Source organism: Branchiostoma belcheri, unplaced genomic scaffold, assembly GCF_001625305.1.
Source record: "Branchiostoma belcheri isolate BF01 breed outbred unplaced genomic scaffold, Haploidv18h27 scaffold8, whole genome shotgun sequence".
Classification (NCBI taxonomy): domain Eukaryota; kingdom Metazoa; phylum Chordata; class Leptocardii; order Amphioxiformes; family Branchiostomatidae; genus Branchiostoma; species Branchiostoma belcheri.
The window spans coordinates 4,166,571-4,171,615 of record NW_017804464.1 but is presented as its reverse complement, the minus strand read 5'-3'; the positions used below and the strand labels follow the sequence as shown (position 1 = coordinate 4,171,615).

General features: G+C 37.2%; 2 long non-coding RNA genes across 2 annotated transcripts; one reads left to right on the top strand and one right to left on the bottom strand.

Moving 5' to 3' along the window:
- Positions 1-653: 653 nt before the first annotated feature.
- On the top strand, positions 654-2,685 carry LOC109486202. Its single transcript, XR_002141179.1, has 4 exons — positions 654-721; positions 1,271-1,317; positions 1,609-1,754; positions 2,252-2,685. It is a non-coding gene; the product is annotated as an uncharacterized LOC109486202 (long non-coding RNA).
- A 176-nt stretch (positions 2,686-2,861) lies between these two features.
- LOC109486201 lies at positions 2,862-4,781 on the bottom strand. Its single transcript, XR_002141178.1, has 3 exons — positions 4,621-4,781; positions 3,956-4,051; positions 2,862-3,558 (listed from the first exon to the last, which is right to left on the bottom strand). It is a non-coding gene; the product is annotated as an uncharacterized LOC109486201 (long non-coding RNA).
- Positions 4,782-5,045: the final 264 nt, after the last annotated feature.

The window sequence follows — 5,045 nt, the reverse complement described above, 5'->3', positions numbered from 1 at the left end:
CACTAAACAATTTGACTAAGTTTTGCGTGCGTGGTATATGTAGTATATAGTCACTTGGGGGGGGGGGGCGCTAGGAAAATTAAAGAAACTACAACTTACACCCATAAGGCATCCCAGGGTTTCGGTACGAGCCTAACAGACTTTATCAGTCCTAATAACGTTCGCGTATTATTCAACTAAACTACTGCATTATTTACAAACTAATGCACGAAAACACACATTACCCCAGACTACCCATCCCTTCCCAAATGGGGCAAACAGAAAAGCAAGTCATGAGTTGGGCCTAACCCCAGAAAACCTACCTGAACAGGTCAGACCCCCCTTTTAGGCATGGGAGAAAAAACATGTCACTAACGTACCGTGGCCGACAAGTACAAAATTTTACACCGCAACTTTTGGTGTTTTACACCGCAACTTTTGGTGTTTTACACTGCAACTTTTGGTGTTTTACACTGCAACTTTTGATGTTTTACACTGCAACTTTTGCTGTGTTTTACACTGCAACTTTTGCTGTGTTTTACACTGCAACTTTTGCTGTGTTTTACACTGCAACTTTTGCTGTTTTACACTGCAACTTTTGCTGTGTTTTACACTGCATCTTTTACTGTGTGGAAAACTTACACCCCTCCCCTTTTACAAAGAATTGTCCCTCAATAAGGTCAAAGGTGACAAAGATGGCGGCGGCCTGAGAGTTAGTGTTGTGAGACATCAACAGATTTTGGTAAGTAGTTAAGATTTCTCCTTTTTGGTGAATCTATTTACAATTGTAGCGGTTTTAAGTTAAAAATTGCATCCTACTGTAGTAGTTTGTGTAGGAAAAATCGTACCGAACCGTTCTTTTCTCTGCATATTTTGTGCACATGTGAGGTCAAAAATATTTGAAGACGTGCGGGTTTTTTTTGGGGGGGGGGGCATAAAACTAAAGATTGAGTTCAGATAACATTGTCAACCAACCAATAAATTGTAACTGTCATCGTTTTCTTATACTTTGTTCTATTATTATTAATTAGCATTAGCGTCAGGTACGTGTGTGTGGGGGGGAGGCGTTTCTATTATTCTATACATGTTCGTTTCAGCCTCTTACGTAGCAGCCTGTTCTGGAATGCAGATGGAGTTTTTGCTGAAATTTTAGAGGATAACTCAAGAAGGGGTTTTGGAAATTAGGTAGTTAACAATGTCACAGAATATGAGAAATGTGGATATCTGTATGTAGCACATACTTATGCAATGTAATACTGCTTGCTAGATGTATATTTTTCAATGTTTTTAGGAACTAGTCAGAGATGGTGACTTAGAAGTTGGGAATACCATTCATATGTGAGTATTTATTGTTCTTCCTTGCACTGCATATCTACTTCATTAAATATACTCAGGTAACACAGGTCGCATCTGTGATGGTTTAAAGCTGAAGCTTCAACTTCTTTGTCTTCTCTATTTTCTGTGTAATGTGTTGTTGCACTTTTGTCACCAGATCTAATACCCTTTTTTCCCTGATCTAGAAATTGCATGGTGGCCAGGTATAGCATTATGGCCTTCTATATTTATTGCTTATATCAGTGTGATATTGCTTTTCCATCTTGTAAATTTTCCCAATTTTCATCATTTCAGTTGGTGTATCCGCTTCTGCATGATGTCCTTGTTATCAGATGACCTGAATAGCTTTGCGCAAGGCTGGAATGACAGAAGGAAGCTGCCTGGTCACGGTGCACCTGCTGGCCGTCCAAATGCGCTTTATTTCCTGCCACACCTTTCAGGTAAAGTGGTTGTTTCGGGGCATAATCTAGACACTGCCATTTGGCATGAAACATCAGTTTTGTACATTTAGTGAGTACTTTACACTTGTGAGCCACAGCCGGACACACAAGACCTGATGTGATGTTCATTGGTCATCGTCGACTACGACGGACGAACAACAACACATTTAGTACACTCTGCGTTAGACGGGATGGTAAAGTTTGATCCAGTCACTTCAAGATAGTGTCGATAAGTGGATCTTTAATATGGTTGAGGTACATGTATGGCTCTCCTCAAATATGAAACCGTCAGCTTAACATTGCATCCAAGATAATGCCCCTTGCCAAAGCTAGCTACTCATTTCCTTACTTATTTTTCATTTGTACCTTTGTTGCCCTTATACATGTAAAATTGAATTTGTTAGAAGGATCTGGAAATAAATAATGGTGTTTATTGTATAAAAATAAGTTATCATCTTTAGTCATGTACTAATTTTCTCCATCTCTGGTCTAAATAGGGGGCCAAAACCTACTACAAGACGTGGATGCGAGGATGCTCCACCATGCACAGCGAGAGTGCACATCACCCTCACTTGTTGGGAATGACAGATTTCATCGCTACTTATGTGATATGTTGCAAAGGTTAAATAAGAGGTATCCCACAAATTGCGATGATGCATTAACACTGTACCGAGAGCTGGTGGCAATTGCAAATTAATATACATCAAACCTGTACACAGAACACCTAGTTTATGTGTCCACTTAATTGGTGGTCCTTTGGTGATTTATTTATTGTAACAGATGTAGAGGAACTGATCTTCTCACACACTTAACTTGTAATATTATGTCATCAAATGTAAGACTTAACCAGCAACAAGAACTCTTAACCAGCAACAAGAACTCTACAACTTGTAATGTAAATTGATAGAATATTCGGCTTACCTGCAACAAGAACTCTGGCAGTCTACTGCAACACTAAGAAATTAATGCTTTTCCACACATACTAATGGCAGTTAACATTGTTCATGGAGAAAGTACATGTACATCATCATATTACATCATCACAGTATTCATGAGAACAGTACAATGTAAGTTTGTTATGCATTTAGAAACAAGTAATAGTAACAGTATTTTTAATTCTGTGTTTTGATATACCATATCCACAACTGTACACATTGCTATACTGTTAGTTGTAAGACGCTAGACTTGCGTGCATTGCCAACTAGTCACAGTGATACTGCATATATTTTTGGGATGCTTTCCTGATTTTCATAACATTAACATCACATAGAATCACATACTGGTACTGTCATGATCTGTTTGACAACAACTTGACATGAAGGACCTATCAACATTATTCAGAAAGTGCTTTATTTAATACCCTATCTAATGTGCAACTAGTACTTACAGTGATACTACACATACAATTTTTGAGATGCTTTCATGACTTTCATTAGAAACACCACTTACAATCACAAACTGGTACCGTCATGATTTGTTTGATGACAACTTCACATGAAGAAACTTCATGTGATGTACTGTGTACATAGCTTTTCTGTAGTACAGTATGGGATCAGGGGGAAGGGTCACATGGATAAACTATAAATCATTGATTACTGATTGAATACTTTTATACGAGATACACATGTACAGGAAATGTTACAGGTGAGTACATGACTATTGAAATTTGGATTTAAATGGGAAGTGTTGTGCTATACACTTGATAACTCGTACCCGGATGGCCTCCCTCACTTCTGCATTGGAGCTGGTGCCAAGACGCCTTCATAGCCCAAGCTTGTTGTACCTGTACTTTAGCTGCCGCACACTGTATACAATAAATAAATAAATGGGTTTGTTGACAGCACAATTGCCTAGTTTGTTCCCCTTGAAATAAGATTGAAAAACAAAACTGTTGTTTCAGATCATATTCATACACTACACCATATAACACAATACATCATGTAGAGACAGCCTATCATGATGAGGCATTCTGCATCTTTTAAAAGTTATTTTACATGTACACCATGATATTCCTTGACCATCTCTTTCTAAAGAACTGCTTAGCCACCCTTATTCAACATTAAGAGCTGTGCTGGTAGAAAACATTGATGCTACAATATTTTAACAATTGTACAATAACAAGCATTTCTTTAACACATGACAAACATGTACACATAAGAGTTTTCAAATGAAGCTCCCCCTGATATAATATATAGTACTACCTGCCTTAGATCCACGTCATGAAAGTTGCTAAAAAATGTTGAGATCTCAAGAGTACTGGTAGCCTCTTTTCCAGTACTCTACCAGAAGTTCCTCCTCTGGAAAGACAACCATAGACAACCATATTGTAAGTCATACAAGTATTGGTCATACAAAAATATTACATCATTACATTTTAATCCATGAAGCCATAATCAGCAATATACCAAAAAATGTGACTTGTAGACAGATCATAGAGAAGCGACTAGTGGCTTGTAGACAGATCATAGAGAAGCAAAAAAAGAACTCTATTTATCATCCATTTAGGTACAATGTAATGTCATACATATACATGTACATGTAACAGTTACTAACTAACAGATAAATAAAAGGATGTAAATAAATCAAGATAAGATGGTGTGTTTTGTATCTATATAGCCGGTTATTATAGATAGTCAGATTTACTGGGGGTTCATGGGAGAAAGGGTTTACAGTTGCTAGAACTGTTGAAATTGGCTGTATTTGACACTTCCAAAAAAGACAAATATGTACTTCAACATAACCAGGGATAGTAGTACACATAATCTTGGCTGTAAAGTACATGTAACAGTTATATTGAGTAGAAGTATGATATGAAAACATTTTGAAGTCCTAGAATAACAAAAATATTAATATTACAATTCCTTACCATTGTTATAGTTCTTGAGGCAGGGGGCATCAATGACTGAAGTAATAAAAGAACATCTTTTGCATGTGACATTAAAAACTCGACAACAAATTCTTTCTGCAATCAAGGACGTCGAAAAGCCTTGCTGCAGCTGCAAATATAGAATAATAGAAACGCCCTCCCACACGTACCTGACGCTAATGCTACTTAATAATAATAGAACAAATTATAAGAAAACGATGACAGTTACAATTTATTGGTTGGTTGACAATGTTATCTGAACTCAATCTTTAGTTTTATGCCCCCCCCCAAAAAACCCCGCACGTCTTCAAATATTTTTGACCTCACATGTGCACAAAATATGCAGAGAAAAGAACGGTTCGGTACGATTTTTCCTACACAAACTACTACAGTAGGATGCAATTTTTAACTTAAAAACGCTACAA